The sequence below is a fragment of the Hemiscyllium ocellatum genome, chromosome 32 (assembly GCF_020745735.1).
Source record: "Hemiscyllium ocellatum isolate sHemOce1 chromosome 32, sHemOce1.pat.X.cur, whole genome shotgun sequence".
NCBI classification, from domain to species: domain Eukaryota; kingdom Metazoa; phylum Chordata; class Chondrichthyes; order Orectolobiformes; family Hemiscylliidae; genus Hemiscyllium; species Hemiscyllium ocellatum.
Window position 1 is genome coordinate 30,554,027 of NC_083432.1, and position 24,594 is coordinate 30,578,620.

The 24,594-nt window shown below is 37.0% G+C and overlaps 1 protein-coding gene across 7 annotated transcripts in view; it reads left to right on the forward strand.

Annotated features, from left to right (window-relative positions):
• hdac5 (histone deacetylase 5) overlaps positions 1-24,594 on the forward strand; it is a 376,118-nt gene that overhangs the window by 183,485 nt on the left and 168,039 nt on the right. The window contains exon 1 of one of the 7 annotated variants that reach the window (XM_060848958.1): positions 516-587. The exons of the other annotated variants lie outside the window; for them this stretch is intronic. The gene's annotated coding sequence lies outside the window, so the exon portion shown is untranslated. Of the gene's footprint in view, positions 1-515; positions 588-24,594 lie in introns of those variants that run through there. 7 annotated transcript variants of the gene reach the window in all.

The following is a 24,594-nucleotide window of genomic DNA, read 5'->3' on the forward strand; positions in this document are numbered from 1 at the left end:
CTATACCTCATCTTTGCATTAAAACCACACAAACACAAATTTTACTCAAGAATCTATAACTCTAACTCTATAATGATCATCTTGCTTGCAGCCTTCCTTTTCAAATTCAACATGTCTTTCAAGTATCCTTATTGGTTATTTTTATTTTTGTTGATACTATTTATGAATAGTCAATGCTTATAAGCCATCAACTGTTTCTGCAGGCTAATTGACTTTTGTAATTCACGTAAAAATCCTAATATTACCAGTCACATTTTTCCAATATAGGAAAGCAAAACATCCTTTTTTATTGTACTTTTTAGAACCACTGGATGACCCATTGCACTTTACACTTTTTTATTTGGTATAATGGTCAATTTGCACACTGCAAACTCCAACCAACACACATCTGCTGTTACTTGCTACTGCTGCTTCTACTCATTTGCAATATATTAAAACTCTTGTATCTGTGGTCACGATTACTGACATTTCTCTTTTTTTGTCTTCATTTATAGTGGAAGCTGTTACTTTATCATTGTGCAATTACACTTTCCCACCAGTGGATAATCATTGTTGGTGGGAGGATGCAGTTCTACTTGGTCTGTATGGTCAGTTACTGTCATGAATGTGGATCTTCAAATTTATGATCAGTGTTAAGGATATAAATGTATATATTTAAAATCGGAGCTGAATTTCTTTTAGCACCCATGTGTAAATGGGATTTATAATTTCCATTGGCTATCCTAGTTAAATAGGATCATAAATTTATCTCAACTACTTTGATATTAAGCATCCCAATAGATTACACACTTAATATTTGGATGAACATAAATGCAACATTTAAACTAATTTTGATCATCAGAGGTCAAATTTAACCTTGTTTTAAAAAAACCTTGAATCGGACACCAGTAACAATGCACCATGGTAAATGTTACCATTTTTCATTCTTACGATCACTGTAAGATTGTAAGCCAAGAGAAAACCCCTCTTTTGGGATTATTGTTAGAATGCCAGCACTAGGATTGAACAATGGAACCATGCATTTCTGTACTTAGAAGATTATACTTGAAAGTTTTTGTTTACAAACAAACTTTACATATGTGCACCTCCAAAGCCAACAAGTAGTTTCAACCTGCTCTCCTCTCGAATATATGTTTAATGTACATACATTTAACTTATACTTATTTTTATAAATAAAGTCAATTTTTAAAATAACCTGCTAAATAATCGGGGCAGCTGAGACTTGTACCTGGACCTTTGAACCCAATGGTATGTACTAATGCGACACAAGATAGTATGTACTTTTTCTATATAAAAGCCTGACTGAGTACCATTTAATATCATCTAAATACAATTAAACACATTATTATTAATCCATACCTAGAGTTGAGACTGCACAAACTAATTTTGTGCAGAACTTTTGTGGCCAGCAGATAAATTAAAGCTTTCGCCTCAGTGAGATTATTTTTAAACCTTGACACACAAGTGTTGTCAAAACCATTATAGCATCTAGTCCTTGATATTCTCTGTTTCTTGATATCTATCAGAAAAATAAAAGAATTCTGTCTTATAGTTGAACTTTGAAGCATCAGTTTTTGTAAATAAAACATTAGAATATTTGATATGAGTGAATATTCTGTTATACTGAAGAAAATGCTTTTTTCATATAAACTTGTTGCATTCAGTTCACCAGATCTGAATGACAATGGTTTTATTCATTGACGAATATTCAGGAAGTGAGCTTTATCATCAGCGATCTACATTGTTAACTTTTGATTTTATCATTTGTAGTTCTATATTGGCTTTAGTGTTCAGTGGTATTGCTTTTCTGTACATTGTTAGGTTTTACTTCAAGCTTGTTTCCTTGGCCACTGCTTTTGACCTTTTCTATTACGCTCAGCCAATTCCCTGGGAAGCAGCCAGGCCTTGCCAATCTGGATCATCCAGGAAATGATGTGGTGGTGCTGGGTGTAATAGGTCAGGTAGGAAACTTCATCCAAAAGGCACTTGAAAAGTTTGTTTACCAAGTGCTTGACCAGCATCTTGGCACCAGAAGATATACTGGTGTCAGGGTGAACATACTTCATCACTTTATAGATGTAGATGCAGTAACTCATTCTTTCCTGACCTGCTCCACTTCTTGGCACGCTTGGTACTTAATTCAATTTTATTTCTTCTTGACAAATTTCTCCTCTCACATTTTGAAAGTCAGTTGTAGGCATATTTAATTCCACAACCGCCTGATGAAGGAGCAGCGCTCCGAAAGCTAGTGCTTTCAAATAAAACTCTTGCTTTCAAATAAAAATATAACCTAGTGTTGTGTGATTTTTAACTTTGTACACCCCAGTCCAACATCAGCACCTCCAAATCATGTAGACATGTTGTTATTGATCTTTCTCAGGCTGACAAATCCAGATGTTCACTGGCCATTCGCTGTGTTTCTAAGATGTAATCTCAATTCTTCTTGTGCACAGTGGATAATAGTTTATTATAAGAAGTTATTTATTAATTATGAAAATATGGAGAACCAGAATTGTAACACTTATTTCTTCAGCTGCTAGTCATCAGATTGTATTAAGTGTGCAGAATTTCATGACACTTCCTCATTATTATCCTTTCAACCATTAAACATCATCTTAATTTAAAGTTACTTTAAACAACTGACTAAGCAAAATTTTTTGACTCAGTAACACTGACTACCCGTCAGATTATTTAGTTTTGAAGGATTTAAAATCCACTCAAACTATTTTGTATCAAGTATTTGCCACTGAAATAGAAGTGGAAAAGGGCAGATGTCAAGGTTGAAGCCATATGATTATGGTTCGAAATAAGAAATGACCCAGGTAAGTAAGAGGCATTGGGTGCAGGGAGAGTTTGGTAACCTCCAGCACCATAAAATGTACGAGCAGAAATTGACAATTCAGCTCATTAAATCTGTCCCACCATTCAGTGAGATCATGCTGACCTGATAATCCTCACATTCTCTTTTCTTCCTTGTCCCCATAATCCTTGATTTCCTTACTAATTTTTTTTTAAAAATCTGTCAGTCTGTCGGTCTTGGACTTAGACATATTGGTCATTGAGGGATGGCTTTTGATAGATGGGATGTGGGGAGAAAGGAAGAGGATACTATCTCCTACGAGAATGACTCTGATGCTCAAAGGGCACCCTTCAAAGATAGTACCACTTACCTCCCACTCTTAAAATAAAGAGCCACACACTCCCCCTACTCATCACCATATATTTCATTATGGCATTGGCAGAGTGATCTTGGGGGCTCAATTCAGCTTTTAACTGGCACTGTTGGGCCGTAATTATTTAAGTACATATTGTAAGTTTGAATAGGTGTATTAAAGTAAAGTCCAGTTGTAAATATTCAGAATTGTTTTTACTAAGAATGAATCCAATAATTTGAATTCAGTAACATAAATAACATGGCAATATGGAAATGTAATGTTAAAAATAATATCATTTGAATGAAGTGACTGGCTGAAGAGGATTTTGCTGTATCAGTTTATTTAATTGCGAGCTAGTTAAACATTTGGCACCATGAGCATTTTAAGACTTTGGCTTAAATTTTAAAAGGCTGATTAGCCAGTTAACAGAAAAGTGTAATAATAAAAGGTCTTTCCTGCAAGCACAAGAGTTGTCAACTTTCTAATCTTTTTTTGCACATCAGGCATTTTCTGAACTTTCTGAGCTAGTTTTATCTTGTACATTACTCCTTTTGAGGTTGGCAAACTGCTCATGAGCTTATGTTCGTTTTGATCTAGCTAGATCAAAATAGCTAGAAACTGTCAAGAACAGTCCAGACTGACTAACTTTCGGACTTTGCTTCCCTTCCTGCGAAGAACTCACATCAATGCGACTACTGTTTGCACCACAATGGAGAATTAGGGTTGTAGTAGTTAATAGATTTTTTGGAATAAATTGAGAACTTGTTCCCCAGTGCAGTGTTAATAAATTTGATTTGAATCTTTGATTACAAAATATTTATTCTCGGCAACATGTAAAATTAAGAATATTTCTATAAATAAATGCAAATTTTAAAAACTAATTAAGTATGCAAGTAAATATATTTTTTCAACCCTTTTGTATCTTCATATTTTGAACTTATCCTTAGTTGATTCTTGATTTTTGAATCAAACTGATCAAGGTACTGGAGGAACTCAGCAGATCTTGCACCGTTTATAGAGAGAGATGAAAGGAGCCAACAAAACAAATGTCTACGGTTACTTAATTGTAAGTTGTTTGTGATGTGGAGATGCCGGCATGGTCTAGGGTAGACAAAGTTTAAAAAAATCACAACACCAGATTATAGTCCAACAGGTTCATCGGAAGCACTAGCTTTTGGAGTGTTGCTCCTTCAGGTAACTGTGGAGCAGGATTAGAAGACACAGAATTTATCGCAAAAGATCAGTGTCATGCAATTGAAACTTTGTTTAATATATAATTTCAGTTTCATGACACTGATCTTTTGCTATAAATGTGTGTCTTATGATCCTGCTCCACAGCTACGTGATGAAGGAGCAGCACTCCAAAAACTAGTACTTCCTATGAACCTGTTGGACTATACCCTGGTGTTGTGATTTTTAACTTCATAAGCTATTTGGATATCCTACAGATAAGAAAGGCAACTTGTATTCTTTCTTTTCCAGTAAATGGAACTGGAGGTCTGTCCAAGTACATAGTCTAATATTTTGTTCCTTGAAGTTTAATCTCCACTTGCTTCAGATATTAAATTTGTGTTCTATAATAAAGGCCACCTTACTGTTATGCGATTACTGTATCAAACACTTTCATTCTATACTGCTGTATGGGTGGTAATTATGAATGATATGCTGAGTCGCATTTCCCTTTCCATTTTCCAAACCCTTCTGAATTGTTAAAATTGTTACTTATTAGTTGTAATGGTAAAAGGTGACCGTGTTGTAACTTCCCATTCATTCCTCATATAAGTATCATAAATTTCTGTTGATTCTTCATCTGATCCTACTTTCAGTACACTATTATTTTCATATGGTTTTCTTTCATCTCTAATAGCTTCTTAGCTCTCCTGTCAGGTACTTCTGCTGTCTTTTACCTGATCAGCCTGACACAGAGAAGGTTGACATCAAGCCGTACTGTAAGTGGTACATTGCAATAAGTGTCATATTTTGATGAGACATTAAACAGAAGTATATATAAAAAAAACTTAGCATTGTTTGAAAACAGAAGTAGGGATAATCTTTAGTAATCTAGTCAATGATTTTCACTCCATGTTCATAATTCAGTTCAGAAGATGCCAGGATTTTATTTAGAAGCAGGTTTAATTTCTCTACTGGAAGGCATTCTGAGCAGTTCAGGGAATGAATCATCTTAGCAGATGAATTTAGTTTATAAACCTTTCAAACTAGGAATGTTTGGTTAGAAAACTAGAAATTATTAGACCTGAGAATGCTTAGGCTGTCAGATTTGGTGGAAGTTTCATGGGGACAGATTTGGAAAGGCCTAACAGGATTGTCTTCACAGTCCACAGCAAAGGAACAGAAGTCAGTTGAATACATAAGAAGTAGGAGCAGACAGAGGACATGTTTTCTCAAGCCTGCCCTGACATTCATTAAGAAACAATCTCTGATGCATTTTATAAATTTTCTTTCCTATTATTCAGTCAATAATGCAGATTAAAATCAGACAGGCCAGTTGTTCTGCTCTTCATAATGCTTCCATTATTTCCTGATTTATGCTTTGTCTTAGTGCAATGCAGCTCTGACACCTATAGATGATTCCCACCTGTGACTCCTACCCTTGCTATTCCCGATTTTCACCCAGACTGATTCCACATGCTGATCTATCACATTTCTATTACTGCTGACCACAGCATGGAAGCTTCTTTTTAAGAAAGGTTCTACACCACTTTGTTTCCTTTTTGCCTATCCTTCCAGAATGTCAAATATCTTTAAATATTGAGTTCCTTGTCCTGATCACATTAGAATTCACATCTGTGATAGCTACCAATTCATATTAATTTAATTCTGTTTGTGCTGTGAGCTCATCTTGTTACAAATGCTGCATGTGTTCAGATAAAGAAAGTTTAGCTTTGACTTTTCACCATTATTACTCATTCCAGTTCTAATTGCTGCACCATTCGTATACTTTTTGTCCCTTTCTGTCATTCTTTGGTTATGGTTCACCTCTTTAGTACCATATACCTTTGCTTTCTTGCTTCTTTCTGCTGTTTTAAACTTCCCTTCATTTGATGTTGGAAATCAGAAACACAATAATAGTTGGAAAAGCTCAGCCGGTCTGGCATCTGTGGAGAGGAAACAGTTTACATTATGGGTCCAGTGAACCTCCTTCAGATCACTCATTTCTATTTTATTTATGTTAAATATCTTAAGTGAATATTCTAATTGTACACTTTAGGGTAAGAATGTCTCCTCCTGATTTAAAACATTTGGACCAATCAAATGAAACCTAGAAGAAATACCGACCAGTTGCCTATTGTTTTCAAGGAGCATCATGCTTGGACTCGAACAGACTCAAACATGTTAAAAGGGCTCTTTACCACAGCATCCAGCCTTATGCTGTGTGCCCTTCTCACCCAGCTCCATTCTCCGAGACTGTAGAACCCTAAAGAATTGAGATAAGCATATAGTTTCTCTGATCTGAATCTCTGCAATAGATAATGTTGGGAGATCGTTTCAGACTGTTTTGCTATGTGCTTTAAGATCATTATACTGCCTTTTATATTTAAATATCTTGTTTGATTTTATATTATAAACTTTAGTTCAGCTGTTAAAAAAAATCAGAAGGCTTGTGTTAATATCGTTCAGTAACTAGCTAACCAAAAGGTAAAACATCGAACCAGATTTTGGATCTGATTTGTTGAGCTGTACCTGCACATTTGTCTGTCTCGTTGCTGCTGCTGCACCAAAACTTGACTTTCTCAGCTCATCAACTATCGTCGGTAATTCTTGCTTATTTTCACCCATTGATTGTGTTAGCAGCATTGCTAATGTTCAAAACAGTATGACCGCCAGCATGGGCCACAATAATTTTAGAAGAGCAGAGCTAACTTCTCTCCAGTCCTTTTTTCTATGGTATTGTAAAATATTATTGAAAAATCTTTATTTGATTACTTGGCCAAAAATGAATGGCCCTTTCCTGCTTCCAAGTACAAGCACCATACATTTTACACGTGTGAAGTTCTAGTGAGCCCAATTAAATTCTGTCGTACTCCAAACTCACTTAGAGTTTTTGATAGCTGTGTATAGTGAATTGAGTCACTATGATGGACCATATTTTTTATTTTGCTTTTTGACTACTTTTCAATTGTTGTGTACAATGCTAGAATGACTTCTGATTGTTTTTGTCTGTAATGAAACCAAACTCTTCCTTGCCTATTTCTGCTGTGATGAGATATGGGAACATTTGATAATTTCTAAGAACATTTTGCAAAACACTTTATCAGTCTATCATGAACTTTTTTGGCAAAGTCACCTAGCTCTGAAACTGAACAGTCATTTGGACAAAACTCCCATTTCTTATCAGCGTATTGATTTCTTTAATGGTTTAGATTGTCATCCTGCTGTACCCTTCGGAGTTTCAGCAGTATGTCATCAGGCCTGCTTTTTTAAAAAGGACAAATACAGACATAAAATGACTGCTGTGGTCTTCTGATCATAATGTGGCGGTGCCGTGACACCGGGTTATAGTTGAACAGGTTTATTTGAAATCACAAGCTTTCAGAGCCCTGCACCTTCCTTAGGAACCGTGTGAGAGAGAGAGAATACATCAGACATAGAATTTATAAGTAAAAGATCTAAGGGTCATAGAAATTGTGCAAATGTATTGAACAACACAAGATAGCTATTAAGTCTTTCATCAGGATGGAGATGCAGGTTTCGATTGATTAACATGTAAATCCCAGAATTTCTTTCAAATCATTGCCCCAAGACAACTTAAGGTTTTATTAGTGTAAAGGCGACATCTCAGATCAGACAATGCATTTCAGGTGTGAGGCCTTGTCTTGAGTCTATTTGTGTCTCATTCTGGAGTAGACTGGTTTTATTTCCAAAATAGGAATTTATAAAATACCACATTGACTGACTCTGTACAGATACTGTGCTTTTTTTTGAACAAAATATTGTATGTGCAAATACAAATCTGCAAATGCAAATTCATTTAGATATAGGTTTATATATGTATGTGAGAATGTGTGTGTGTGTGTATTTACGTGTTTGTATGTGTATGCTTGAGAGAGTGTGTGTGTGAGGGAGTATATGTATGTGTGCATGAGTGTGAGCAGTTATATGCCTGTTTGTGTGTGTGTGTGCGCGCGCGCGCGTTTGAGAGAGGGTTTGTGTGAGAGTATGTTGTGGTAGAGTCACCGATAGTGTGACATGTGCCCAAGATCCCAGTTGAGGTCATCCTCATGGGTACTGTGCTTGGCTATCAGCCTCTGCTTGGTAATTCTGCATTGTTGCTTGTCCCAAAGTCAGTTTCAGAGGATGTCTACCCAAAGATCTGAGACTGAATGTCCTTGACCGGTGAAGTGCTCCCCAGTGGGAGGGAATATTCCTGTCTAGCGATTGTTATGTGGTGTCCATTCATCTATTGTCGTAGCAGCAGCATGGTTAAGCCAATATACCACGCCTTGGGGTGTCTTTGCAAGCATTTCCTTCATTTTTATCTAATTCATGGATTTCAAACTGAATTGTGACATCTACATGTTAGTAAAGAAATAATTATTTATGGGTTTTGAGGAAGAGTCATTGAACATTAATATTAACTGTTTCTGTTACCACAAATGCTACTGTTTATTACAACATTTTTAGTTTTTATTTTAAATTTCAACCATCTGCAATATTTTGCTATTAATAAAGTTACGTTTTGTGACCAACCTGAGAGGGGATTAAAAAGGGGAAGTTATTTTCCCCTTTCTCACCTGATTATAACAATGTTCAATATCACTAATCAGCACTTCTGCTTCTACCTCCTCCCCAAATATAAGATTTATACTTGCTCATTCAGGCCCATACAGCTGAGTGAAGCAATGAGCCACCTTTCCTTTTTCTGACCAACCTTGTGACAATACTGTGCCTTTAAGAGATGTGTTCTGTGTTGTTTCTGTTTGAGGTGTGTTGTCACAGTTGTGCTAAAATGTCTCCTTCAAGTATACAGTATTGTAGGTGTAGCCTCACTAACACCTTGCATCGTTGTAATAAGACTTCTCTGTTTTAAACTCCATTACCAGAGCAATATAGGCCAAATTCCATTTGCTTTACTAATGTACTGCATTTACATGCTAGCTAATCATGTTTCATTCAGAAGAGTTCCCAGATTGATCTGTGTTGCATCTTTTTAAATAGAGTCTTCCTATCAAAGTGCATGATTTCATGTTCTCTGAAATTAAACTTCATCTGCCAAGTTTTTGCCCACTCTAATCAACCAATCTGTATCTACTTTTAGATTTATGCCCTCCCGCTTACTTTTGTATGATCAACAAATATGGGTATGTTACACAACCAGAAATTATTGGAAAAGCTTAGCATGCCTGGCAGTATCTGTGAAGAGAAAACCAAGTTAACTGTTCAAGTCTGAACTCTGAGGAAGGGTCACTGGACCTGAAACGTTAACTGATTTTTCCTCACAGATGCTGCCAGACCTGCTGTGCTTTGCCAGCAATTTCTATTTTTGTTTCTGATTTACAACATCAGCAGTTTTTTCCATTTTTATGCATATATTACACTTGCTCCCTCCTCCAAGTCATGATAAATAATTGAGGCTCTTGGACTGATCGTCATGGCACTCCGTTTGTTACACATCTAGCTTAAAGACCCCCTAATTACAAATCCCTTTGTGTGTTAACCAATCTTCAATCGGTGTTAATGCATAATCCCCAGTGCAGTGATAGTGAGCTCCTATGTTTTGCAATAACCCTTTCATTTTGTGTGTGGCATTGTGTTAGACTTCATTGCAAACCTGCCATCCAGCGGACTTTGCTTTAACCTTCACCTCTCCCCTCCTCCTCCCCCCCCCCCCCCCCCCCCAAAACAAATTGTGCAAAGTAACTTGTGCAAGGTAAAAGCTTATGGTATAGGAGGCAACATAGAAATTTGGCTGGCAGGGAAAACAGAGGACTCATAAATTTTTCTGATGTGACAAATTGAGATACCACAGGGTGTCGGGATCTCAACTTCATACAATTTTTAATCAGCGTCTTGGAGAGGGAAACAAATGTGTGATGGTTAAATTTGCAGATGAGACATAGGTAGGAAAGCATTTTGTGAAGATTAAGCAACAATGATGCAGTCAAATGTAGATTAATTGAGTGACCAAAAATGTGGCAATTGGAGTATAATGTGAGAAAATGTGAAGTTGCTCACATTGGCCGAAAGAATAAAAAAAGTAGAGTATGATTTAAATGGGGAACAGCTACAGATGCCAAAGTGTAGGGGTTCTAGGTGTTCTTGTGTTCAAGTCACAAGACGGTATTATGCAGGTACAGCAAATAATTAAGACTAATGGAAAGCTATCCTTTATGACAAAAGAATTGAATATAAAACTGAGGATGTTATGCTTCAGTTGTACACTGTATTGGCAAGACCACATCTTGAATACTGTGTGTAGTTTTGTTGTATTTCTTTATGGGAAGATGTAAATGCGTTGGAAATGGTTCAGAGATGGTTTTCCTAGATTGATACCGGAAATAAATGAGTCGTCTTACAAGGCAAGATTTGACAGGCTGGGCCTTGTTTTCACTGGAGTTTAGAAGAGTGAGGGTTGATTTGATTGAAATTCGAGATTCTAAATGGTTTTGACAAGGTTGATCTGGGAAGAATGTATTCCTTATGGTCCAGAACGAAGTGACAATATTTTAAAATTTGGAGATAAAGACGAAGGAAAAAGAATTTTGTCAGAGAGTTGTATAATTTGAAACTGCCTCTGAAGGTGGGAGTCTTCAAAAATTTTTAATGTGGACCTAGATTCTTGTTAGTCAAGGGAATCAAAAGTTATCAGGGGTAGATTGGAATATGGAATTCAGGACACAAATAGATCAGACATTGTTCTTAATTATAAAATTGGACTTCGCAAATTGGGCTTGGTGGGTGGAAACCTATTTCCAAAAAGATAAAATACCCTAAGACAGGAGGTAATTTTGTTTCTCTCTCCCTTTTGTGACAATTGTTACCTTAATATAGATAGATTAAAGATTATTGCCTGCTGCTTTTCTCTCGTAAAAAATGATTACAGTTAGCTCTTCATGTAAGTCTTATTATATGTAAAGATTATATACCAGTTTGGATTCTCTCTTGCATATAAGCATCACATGGATGAAAATTGTGGTTTGTCAGATTTCTGCGAAATTGATAATACTTTTGTGAATGTCAAATCACTGACAACTTGCCACCCCGGCAATTGCAATATAATTCATTAGTGCAAAAATAAACTACATAATTTATAGAAGTATAACTTGTTTTAACTTTATTTTTAATATATGACCTGCAGTACTACCTCATATCCAGTATTAACGTAATCAACATTTTTAAGCAAGTGCCATACAATCTAGACCACCTTGTTTAATTCTATTCTATTGGCTTAATATAAGCTGTAAACAGACCTGCCACCAAAACTTGTAGTATAACTGCCCTCTTAAGCTTTCTTTAATTGCTTTAAGCTGCATAGTTGATGTGAAAAGGACAACTTTTCAAATTTGGTTTCAGTGGAAACTGGTGTACTGAATTGTTGTGCACTCTGAAATCATCAGAGATGTGGGATCGAATCATTGCAACTAGTCTTCCTTTTCAGTATCTGTCTCATTTAGAGAGTTTAGTTGAGAAACTATACCCACATGAAGTCTTTGGGCAGAAGATAGGTTCTATTTTCATAAACAGTAAAGGTGTATTACATATCACCTAAGAGTTATTTATAGTACATCTGAGATATACGGTTGTCTTTGAGACACCAGGTTGAACTTGTACAGATTATTGCCGTTGAAACTCGGACAGCACTTTCCAAATCCACGATTACTTCCACCTCTAACAACAAGAGCAGCAAATACATGGAAACACAATCACCTGCATGTTCCCCTTCAAGCTAGTCACCATCCTAATTTAAAAATATATTGCTGGATCACAATCTTGGAACAACTTCGCTAATGGCACTTTTTATCTCTTTACATGGACTGCAGCTGTTCAGCAAGGCAGCTCATCACCTTCTCAAGGCCAATTTGGGATGGGCAGTAAATGCTGGCCTAGCCAGTGACACCCTCAGGCTGTGAATGAATGAATGAATGAAAAAAGCTCTGGGACACGCAAGACTACACTGGAACAACACTAGTTGCTTCTTTATATCCTGATGAATGGATTTATCTTGTAATGTTAGTTAACGATATGGGGCAGCAACTCCCTTACACAATAAGATACTTTCGTATTTAATGTGACATGTAATAATTGCAGTGTGCAGAGTCTTAAAATGACTGCTGCACAACTTAATTTGACCTTGGCAGTAGAGAACTTATTTCTTTCCTCAGGGTTGTAGATTTATCACATTATTAGCATTGAGTGCTGAAGTTTTGTTAAGACATTTTATAGCACAGTGTTTTGGTCTCAAATAGAATGGCAAATGTAATTTTTGTCCTCCACAATTTATGCATATGACAATTTATATGAAAAGAGCATGGTTACCTTCCATCCACCTTGAGAAAAAAATGCAGGTATAATTCTAATAAATATCAATTCATAACTGCAAAATTCTTTTGTTTGCAGTTGTACATGAATTATTGTTCTGTCTGCAGACAAATATACTACAGTTCATTTATGTATGAGACTACAGTAGCATAACAGTTATTGAATTTTGATTCTAATACATTAAAAATTCTTGATCTGCAATATTACTGGATGAAGCAAGCAATGGCAGTCCATCTTAAATGAAAACTTGAACAATTAGCCTCAAGTGAAAACGATGTTGGTGATCTGAAATAAAAACAAAGTGTTAGAGAAATTTAGGTTTGGTGGCATCTATAATTGGCCATGCTAAATTGCCCGTAGTGTTAGGTGAAGGGGTAAATGTAGGGGAACGGGTCTAGGCGGGTTGCGCTTCGGAGGGTCGGTGTGGACTTGGTGGGCCGAAGGGCCTGTTTCCACACTGTTCGTAATCTAAGTAATCTATTGAGAGAGATTTAAGGCCATGTGATCCCTTCAGAACTGAAGGTGACTGGAGAAATGACTCTGAATACTTTTGACAAAGGGAAAGGAGGAGCAAGTGGAACTGATGGTGAGAGTGCTCAGAGCAAAAGACAAAAGGATGCTGAGAGGAGCAATATAGGTGCAAAATACTGCTAATAGTACGTGTCATAGTAGAAACAGGTCAGCTCTGCTAAGAGTATTACGACCGGGAATAAGAAAGCCAAATCAAGTCAGCCCTTACAGTTACTGGATTTGCGACATAGTGAAATTAAAATACTCAGTGGTCCTCAAAATTTATCCAGTTGTTCATAACCAGACTCTCCAAATAACAGATCTCGGATACCAAGTTTGTAATTTAAAAGAATTAACAGCTTTAATACTGTTACTTTAGCAGGATTAAAATAAAAGGCAAATTAATTTACTTCATGGCTGTGGCTTAAACTCTCTTCTTTGATCATAGCCCCACTCTGAAACATACAGAAACCAACATGCAGTTATGGGATGCATTAAAAAGCGAAATAAAAGGATTGTAATTTGCCAATTCAGTTAAACAATTTCAAACAATGGATGCTGACCCTTCATGCATTCAGTAAATAATGAATTGTTCACATGCACAACTGGTAAATACTAACAATTTCAGGGGGCTTCCAGAATTTATTTACTTATTACAATCTGGGATTCTTTTCTCAGAAAATTCTGTTTAACTGGACAGAGAACTAGAGAGAGTAAAAACATTAATCAGTCCCTAAGTTTTCAAAAATCATTTTGCACCTGCCAAAGTTAGTCAGGACAGGTTTACTCTTTTTTTTCAATTTTAAAAGCCAATCTTTTCTGTGTTTGGCTGGTTAACATCAGGCTTCCATTGATTGATCAACTCAACATCCAAACAGCTGCCAGCCCTGGGCATGGCAATGCACTTGGTGCCAAATCATCCACTATTCCTTCTAGCACTAATTAAGTTACGTTATCTTCCAGGCTAGTCACTAACAATAAACATTTCTGTCTGTTCTGCTCATGCAGCTGTTCAAAGTTTACCAAGTCCTAACCTCAACCCACAGTTTCACCAAAAAAAAGGAAAGAAAAAGTAGTGTGTCCCCCAACAAGAACAATCCCACACAAACAGGACACTGCTGGGGAAAGGGGATATAAACACTCTGTCCTCCCTTCTGATTATGCTCTAGCATTGTTGACCTCAAATGTTGAATCTTAAAGGGTGTTAAGCACCCAAGTGAAAAATCGGGGGCTGTTTCTCCAACTTGTATTGGGCTTTAGTGGAGCACTGAAACAAGCCTAGATCGGAAATGATTACATGAGAGCAAGATAGTATGTTGAAATGGCAAGCAACTGAAAGGTTGGGGCCATTCTTGTAGACAGAGTAGAGGTTTTCTGCAAAGTGATCACCTAGTCTGCATTTGATCTTGCTAATGTAGACCAGATTGAAGCAAGTACAAGTAAACCTCTGCTTTGCTTGGAAGATGTTTTTCAGGCCCTGGACAGTGAGGAGAGAGAAGATAAAAGGCCAAATGTCTCACATTCTATGATTGCATGAAAAGATGGCGTGGGGGTGAAGTAGAAGTGTTAGGAGTAAACCAGCTGTTGCAAAGTGAACAATTCTTGTAGAATGCTGATGACTGAGGTGAGGAGAAGATATTGGTAGTGGCACTCCTGCTGGAGATGTCACAAATGGCAGAAGATGACCCTTTTGAATTCTCAGACACATGGGATGGAAACTGAGGACAAAGGCATTATTTTGGGAGAGAGGGGAAGGCAGATGTGTGAGGAATGGATCAGGCATAGATAAGGGACCTGTCAGTTGTGGTGATTTGTGGGGGATTGGTGGAACAGATGGTATAGGGTGCAATCCTCAATGTGGAAAGTGACGTATTTGGAACAAATACAACTGACGTGGAGTAATTGGGGAGAATGGCATGGAATCCATAAGGGAAGCAGGGTACTGGAACGGTTGAGTTTCTCTTGCAGGTTTTTTCATTATGAACAATGAACTCTGTAGTCATTAAATAATTGTCACTAGCAATGTTTCTTCTTTATTTTTGACATTTGTACTTTATAAGTGAGAAGTGGTAGGTTGTTGAGAATCTCGCGGTTTTTTTTTGTTATTTGTATCAATCATTCCCAAAATAAGGGTAGAGCAAATAAGATTGAGATTGAGACTGCCTCGTCCAATATTATAGCCAAAGTAAATCATCTTGATTCAATTCCAAGAATTTCTTATTCCGTTACTTTGGAGATTGTGGTACCGAAGTAAAAATTGTCCTTATGTGTTTTCTAAGGTCCTGTATAGAAGGGGGAGATTTGTCTCCTCAATCTGCATGCAGACTAATAATAGTAATTGCTGCCTCCCAATATTCATGCATGAAGCATTGTAATGTATGTAGCTTTATTGACAGACTTACACTTAAGCATTCAGCATTCATCTATTGCAGAGAAACTGATTCAAAAATTTACTGAACCTGTCTCTGAAGGAACTAAATTAAATTTAGTCAAGGTGTAGTCACTATTCCAGGGTATTTCACTATGTTGTGTGCTAAGTGGGGGTTCAGATGCATAGATTATTAAAATATCATGATTGAGTACAAAAAAATGCAAAAAAGCCAATGAAATGTTGTAATACGGAGACTGGAACAAATCGCTCTGCTAACCATTCAACCCAAACGTTGGATCCACTGCGTGGATGATAACTTTGTCATTACTAAACATAACAAATTAGAGGAAACCTTCAAGACCATCCATAATATCCGTATTCACAAAAATTCACTAAAGAGGAGAAAAACAACAACAAACTGCCATTCCTAGATGTCACAGTAGAGCAAACAGCCAACGGGAACTTCAAACCAGCGTCTACAGGGAAAAAAAAACATACGGACCAATACTGAACTACAGAAGCAATCATCCCAACATCCACAAACAAAGCTGCATTCGAACATGATTTCAATGAGCCACCACACACTACAGCACAGACGAACTACAAAGAGCAGAGGAAAATCACCCAAGTAGTGTATTAAAAAAAATGGACATCCAATGAACACGATCTGCCAATTTCTCAGCAGCAAACCCAAACAAGCAGACAAAATATACCCAGGAACCCAACCACTCTCCACTACATCAAAGACATCTCTGAAATGACTACCAGACTACTCAGACCTTTTGGCATCACGGTAATCCATCAACACAGTAAAACAGCAGCTAATGAACTTGAACGACCCTATACAGACAAAAGGCAAAATTTATGTCATTTACAAAATACCTTGCAAAAACTGTAACAAACACTACACTGGACAGACAGGCAGGAAACTAGCCACTAGGATACATGACTGCCAACTAGCCACAAAAAGACATGACCTTGTCTCACAAGTATCCTTACATGCAGATGAGGAAGGGCACCACTTCAAATGGGACGACAAACCAACCTAGGACAAACCAAACTGAGACACTCACAAGAATTCTTAGAAGCATGACATTCTAACTGGAACTCTATCAACAAATACATCGACTTTGACCCCATTTATCATGCTGTGAGAAAAAGAACAGGAAATGACATTGCCACCGGAAATGACTTCACTAATGCAAGGAAGCTGAAACACACAAATAGAAAGCGGGTTACTAACATGATGCTTCCCCGAAGGCTCATTGATGATGTCACCTGATATGGTGACAAAACATCTGAAAATGAACCTGCCAGCTTAGTAAGCAAATTTGCATCCAGCTGGCCTTTATTTGGAGAGAAGTGCAGTAGAATGATACAGAAGGTATGCTTGGACCTCACTTGGAGATCTGGGCAAAACACGTTAGGAATGATATATTGGCCTTGAAGGGAGTACAACATAAGTTTACAAGAATAACACCTAGACTTTAGTGGTTAAGTTGTGAGAAGAGATTATAAAAATTATGCCTGTTTTCTTTAGTATTTAGCAGGAAAAGACAAGGTAAATAAAGATAAGCTATTTCCACTGGTTGAAAATTCTAGATCAAGGGGGAATAGACAGAATTAGGCCCACCCATTCAGGAGGGTGTCAGGAAGCACTTCTACATGCATAGGATGTTAGATGTTTGGAACTCTCTTCAGCAAATGGCAATGGATGGTGGATCAGTTGTTAATTTTAAATCTGAAGCAGATAAATTTTTGTCAAGCAAAGGTATTAAGGGATATGGGCCAAAGGCAGCTATGTGGAGTTAAACCACCTAACCGCCATGGTCTCATTGAATGGTGGAAGCTTTTACCTGAAACGTGGACTCTCCTGCTCTCTGAGGCTGCCTGTCCTGCTGTGTTTTTCCAGCACCACACTCTCTCGACTCTGATCTCTTGCATCTGCAGTCCTCACTTTCTCCTTGAGAAACTGAATAAGTTCCTCCTGTTCCTATGTTCCTAATTATCCTAAGATTGCTACATCTGAAATTTCTAAGAGCTAACGTATCAATTAATCTAGGAGCACGTTACCGCAGATACTTATTTTCAGTAATTATCAATGAATCTTTTACTCTTTGTAAAATTTAAAGTATTTTTTAACAGTGAGAGTTCTTTATAATTGTCTAAATTTCAGATTACTACATTTACATCACTGCTGCCTTTGTTTTACATGCTTAGTATGTTGTACTGTATTCTATTTTAACAATTATTGCCTTCAGAAACAACATTTTCAGGTTATGTTCCGAAGAATACATGAGGTTTGGATATTGTGGACTGATTTCAGATTTGAATTGTGATTTTCATTTGGGTACAGAATATAACCAATATGAAACACATTAACAGAAACACAGGTGCTTAATCTTTAGTTCCCCACTGGAATCAGTAGAGTCATAGTTATATAGCAAGGAAACAGTTCCTTCAGTCAACCAGATATTCTAAACTGATCTAGTCTCCTGTCTCAGCATTTGACCCATATCCCCTAAACCCTTCCTATTTGTGTACCCATCCAGATCCTTTTCACTGATGTTAATGCACCAGCCCCAGTCACTACCTCTGGCAGCTCATTCCATACATGCACCATTCTCTGTGTGAATGCATTGCATACAGTGTATTCAAAAAGAATTCAAATAAAGACAGTCAGCCGATTTATCAGCAACAAGACAAAATGCGTCCAGAAACCCTAGCCCTCGCCCCTACATTAAAGACATCTCGGAAATGTCTGCCAGACTACTCAGACCATTGGCATCATTATAGCCCACAAACCCACCCACACACTAAAATAACAGCTAATGAACTTGAAAGAGTCTATACAGACAACAAGCAAAATGAATATTATTTACAAAATACTGTGCAAGAACTGTAACAAACGCTACATTGGACAGACAGGCAGAAAGCTAGCCACCAGGATACATGAACATTAACTAGCCACAAAATGACATGACCCCCTCTCACTAGTATCCCTACATACAGGTAAGGAAGGGCACCACTTTAATTGAGACTCATCGAACAAACCTACGTCCAGAAAACGTAGACCTTCAGATACCTTTTAAAAATTCTATCCCTTCTCACTTTAAACCTATGCCCTCTAGTTTTGGATTCCTTTACCCTGGGAAAAAATAACTTGTCTACTCACCCTATCCATGCCCCTCATAATTTTATAAACTTCTATAAGGTCATCCTCAGCCTCTGATGCTAGAGGGAGGAAAAGGTCCAGCCTATTCAGTCTCTTCCTATATCTCAAATCCACCAGTCCTGGCAACATCCTTGTCAATGTTTTCTGAAACCTTTTGGGTTTAACAATATTTTTCCTATCTCAGGGGGACCAGAATTGAACACATTATACCACAACTGGCCCAACCAATGTCCTGTACAGCCGCAACATGACGTCCCAACTCCTATACTCCATACATCGTAACAAATGTATAAAAACATCTTTTTACATTTCTTAGTTTTCTGACTGCTGCCCAATGAAAATGATTTATGTTACCAACAAATTTTTGGATACAACCATATGCTGCAAGTTTCCGTTTTAACGTTTCCTCATGACTGTACTATTCAATTTATAATGCCTCTCCTTGCTCTTCCTCCCATACTGCATTTCTTTACAATTAGCCACATGCAATAACCTCACAGAGGCCGGTATCCAGTCACCAAGTCACCCTATATTTAGTTGTGCATAGTACGCTGACTGTAGCCAGCTATCTCAGAGACAGTCGTCTGACTGAGGAGATTCTAAATCCCCTATTTATATACTTTTCTGTCACACTTTATTTTATTAATTTACAGTACACTAGCTGTCCTTGAAACTAAGGAGATACCATTCTCCTGGTCATATACTTTTTTTCTTTCTCTTGAAAAATCTTAATGCTTTTCACAAAATATAGAGGAACCAAATGAGATGGTTATGTTTGGCACTATTATGTTTGGATAACTGATTATTCAGTTAATTGATTTCCTTTGAGGCTCAGAGTTTTCTGTGATGTCTGCTGCCCATTCAGGAGACTGGGCAGCAGCACTTCTCCAAATCTCACATGGGATCCCAGTGCATACTTCCCTCTATTTAAAAGAAAGGCACGTCTTCACCCTACTTCATCTTCCTACTCCATAGCCTTAGGAATGCAAGTTTTTTGTGAAATCTAACCAGGCAATACTCTTTTACATTTCATTGGAGGGAGCTCCCTACACACAGAACTAGTTAAAAGTCAAATAGAGTAATTAGGATTCCTCCTACAAAAACCTTTCAAAAAGCATGTCCAGGTTATCCATACTGCACAGTGTCAAGACTGAAGTATAAGATTGTCTCCTCCAGAGAGTCTTCCATGTTTTTTCTGAAATTACGATGGATTGGGAAGGCATGCCCTCTTTTCAACATTAAGGTTGTGCCTCTGTATCTTTCTGGCTGTCGCATGCACTTTAAAATGCACTTCTTCAGTCACCTTTTCTGATTTCATCTTTGGTTTCAATTTTGATTGATTTATACTTTAAAGTTGTATTTATTAATAAAAGCATAAATCTGTCTAGTGAACCTTAACTTTGTACAAATTATTAGTAATGTCACATACTCTCAATTTGGGCTGCATCTCCAATGCTGATAAATATGATTACACTGCAGCTGAAATCACCATCCACTTCTATTGCAAAATGTTATGGTGGAAAAGTTACGTGGAACTATGGTCATTTTCAAATTGGTAGTTGAATGTACTGTATTTTTAAGTACTGTCTTGATAATCATTGAATTTGGGTCTGTGTATTTTTGGAAATATTATTGCCTTGGCAACTAACAGATTAAGCTAAAAATTAAAATCCTATTGTATGTTCTGTTAAAATATAGAGTGAAGAATATTTCATGATAGCACAAAGCTGAGAGCACAGTGGGTATATTGTTGCTGACGTGGAACAAGGAATGTATGCCACGTTTGTTAGGTAATCTGATTAAAATTAATTACGTATGAGCAACTGACAGTTGAAAACAAAAACAAGCAGATATGTCCTTTTCTTTTCCCACTAGTGTTGTCTGCAGTCAAAGCAGCCTCCCTGGAGAAACTATCAATTAACCTTCAGAGGAATTAGCTAGCATAACACAACTGATGCAAATAAAATTAACACAACTTGTACTACATTTATAAATCATGCCTATTTAAAAATAATTCTTCTCATATGATAACATGCTTTTGTATTTTGAGACCAGATAATTTACTCTGGTTAAACATGTTGATTTACACCAGCCCTGATTCTGTCTCTTTGTGTGTATTTGCGCCTTTGTAGAAATGTTTACACCACTTCTGACCTTTTTCTTTTTGAAATGAATACTCTGTCATCTACAGGTGATACTCTAGGTCCATCCATTGATACCATAACGGTTCCATTTTTGTAATGTTATTCCAGTTATTTGCTCTGCTTTTCTAGCTATCTTGAGTGATTTTAATCTGACCAATATCTGTTATAAAATATAGCAAGTCTAAAGGCCAAAAAGAAACTATTATTGCGTTTCGGTTCACGGATCACAGCTGATGCTTTTGCTTGATCTTTCTTAGTTTCAAGAGGTATGAGAATAGGCACTGTTCTAACTTATTTTCTAATATATATGTATTATGTCCCAACTTGGACATATATGCTGTTCCTTCATTATCATTGGATCAAAGTCCTGGTACTTTTCACCTAACAGCACTGAGTACCTTCACCACATGGACAGGCATCAAGAAGGCAGTTCTTCACCACCTGGAACCTTCCTATAGATGGTCAATAAAAAGTTGACTTGTCAATGATGCCTGTACCTGATGAATGAATACAGTTTTAAAAAGATGTAACTTAGCAAACAAATGTATTAAACGCTCAATTAAGAAGTGAACAATGTGGATTAGTCATTGCTGTCAACTGAATCTGACTTCCAATCAAAGTTATTCTAATAAACTATGCAATATGCTTTGTTGGAATTAGGTTGGCTCTCTTTGTTGGTGTTATTTTGAATAAACCTGTTCAGACATATTGTGGCAAATCTCCAGAGCAAGGGGGATTTGAATATGGGTCATCTGGTTCCAAGGTAGAAATGCTACCAGTACATCACAAAATCTTTGGCCACCTCTTAGAAGCTGCTTATCACCGATGTTGCTTGCACTATTGCATCAAACAAGCTGGATTATTTTCTGCATGCCACTCTAGTGCTTCACCCTTATGTGAACCATAGTCGTAAAAATGAGCCAGTAAGATTATACATATTGGGGTGATATTTAATTCCTATCACAGTTGTACCATAGGAACAGTACATTGCTTGTGATTGAAGTCTGGGTAAGGGCCTGCATTTGTCTGGATTTGTTATTTTTGTTTAAAAGAACATGAGCACTTGAAAATTTATTCACTTAATGGGATCAGTCCCAAGTTTTAAGTCATGTATTGTAACGCAAGATGTTACAAGGTACCTGTTCCATCAGCCTATCACACACAAGTCCCTCATTGAGGCTTACATGGTTTTTTTTTGCATGAGAATGATTCTTACATTTATTCACAACATCTACTTTATACTCCAGCAAAGTTGACTGACTTTGTGCTTTGCTTCAGTTTAACTATTCCATGTCTTCAGTAAGCTCATTGAGTTAGTCCTCTTGATGTCAGGAAACAACACAAATGGTTGCTATCTTTAGCTATTAGGGATAAATATAATCATATTTTGATCATTGCTGACCAAGGAGTTGTGGTAATGCTGCAGCGTTGATACTAAAACTAGATCAAGAATTAGAGAATCCGTAATCTCATCACTAGTATGTTAGAATTTTTTAAAAAATCGTTGTTCTACTCACAGATGTTAAAACTGACTTAACCACTAGACTTGACAGTTCAGCACTGTTTCCCTGGAAATCAATGAACTACTGGGAAATGCCTTTCACTTATTGTGCCGGAACGCTCAAGGTAGTTCAGGGTGAGGGCTGAGTGTGTTGGGACTGATGGTAGGTAAGTGGGGAGTTGTGAGTGGCGATCTTAGTGTCTGGTCGCTAAATGGTTAAACGTTTCCTGGATAGCTATTAACTGAAGTTGAAACAAATTACCAGCAGTTCGTGTTCTGCATGGAAGCACCCAATGTTAAAGCACAAATAGCAGCATGCATAGGAAGTTGGGCTAAGAGGCAGAGAGTAGTGGTGAATTGTTATTTTCAAACTGATGGGAAGATAAAGTGTGCATTGTGTGACCCATATGTGAGTATTAGGGCCACTGCTGTTTCTGATATGTTCAGACTTCGATGGCTGTAGGTGTATCATTTCTAAATTTCCAAAGAGACAAAACCATGAGGATGGTGAAGACCAGTGAAATGGGTGACATGTGGCAGATGGAAAAAAATGTAAAGAGATATACTTGGGAAAGATATGAGATGATATAACTAAAAATAACATATTACCGCAGGTGCAAGAATAGATACCTGGATGTTCACAACTGTAATTCTTTGAAGATGGCAGATCAAGCTGATAAAGTTATTAAAACATTGAGATCTGTACATTACAAAATAAAAACAAGTATGAAAGCAAGGAAGCTGGCTAAACTTCAGGTGGAGTATTATGTTCAATTCAGGGACTACACTTTCAGAAGGAATTCACTTCATTGAGGCAGGATTTGGGTAAGTTTTAAATAAAGGCATTCAAAATTGAGGCGTTTAATTGAGTTATTAAGGAGAAACTCTTTCATCTGGGAAGAGGATCAGTAACCAGAGGAGGCAGACTTAAGTTAATTAGCAAAACTACCTGAGGGGAGATGAGGTTTTCTTTTACACAACATAATGATTTGCATTGTCTGAAAAGGTAACCACAGTAGGATCTAAAGGAACTTTGAGAAGGGAATTGAATATATACTTGAAAAGTAAAGATTTTGCAAGCTTTGGGTTAAGGACAGGAGAATGGGACTAATTGGATGGTTTTGCACAATAGGTATCTCTTGAGTAGTATGATTACATGATATCGCTTGTTGTAAGAAGTTGATTTTTTTAATATAATTTTGTTGGAGTCCAACTCGTCCCTTAGTCTGAAAAAAAGTTGGTCTAATTGAGGGTAAAAAAAATGGTATTTTCCAGTATTCTCTATTCTTACGTAATTGTTGCTATTGAAATAATTTATATTTTGTACATAATTGATGCCAGGTGTTGTGGTTCTGGTTACACATTTCATTTTCCTAGCCACAAAATCTAAATTGACTTCACTGACATTTCATTTTTTAGCTGCTTCATTTCTTGTTTATGGTTTAAAATTGTTTTCCCTGGTTTTCTTCTGTCTCTTCCTGGTAACTGTGTGGTAGGATTACATAAATATTTCTAGCTTTTCGCTACTTCATTTATATAGCTATTCTATATGAAAGTAGATCAGTAAGAATTCTGGGGAACATTGCAGTTAAGTTGCACCTTGTAATCAGTTGACATCAATATATGTATTTTCGATAGAAATCATGTAGCTAATAATTAAGAACCAGGTTTTCACTTGAAATTTTCTCAAGTGCTGCTTTTTGACTTTATGAATGACTTTTTTTTGTGGTACTTTTTCAGTTCTCACTGATGCAGCATTTAGGTGATGCTGTTTTAGTCGTGCCTTCTGTATTTGTATGGATTCGTGTGGTTGTTTAGATTTGCACAGAGCAGAACTAAAGGAATTGATTAAGATCTTCAATAATTATTAACTTTCTATTAAACATTAAAACCACAACACAAGAAAAGCATTAATTTCTTACACAGTACACTGTCAATTTGGTACATGACAACAGGCATAAATTTGTAAAACATTTTTGTATAAAAATAACTAATGCACACTTCAATACAAAAAGCGTCATCACCTAAACACACCCCCTGAATGCCTATGGTTCAAGGCAGATTACCAGTAACTTCGTGAGGCCAACTGACAGGTAATAAGTAGTGGTCAAGCCAGCAACGCCCACAGCAAATTTCAAAAATGTATTTCCATTGCTTGTGCATAAAGCTGGATTGTTTTAATCTGGAATTTACCATGCTATCAAGTGCATTTCCAGTCTCATTCTCAGACTTAAATTTGG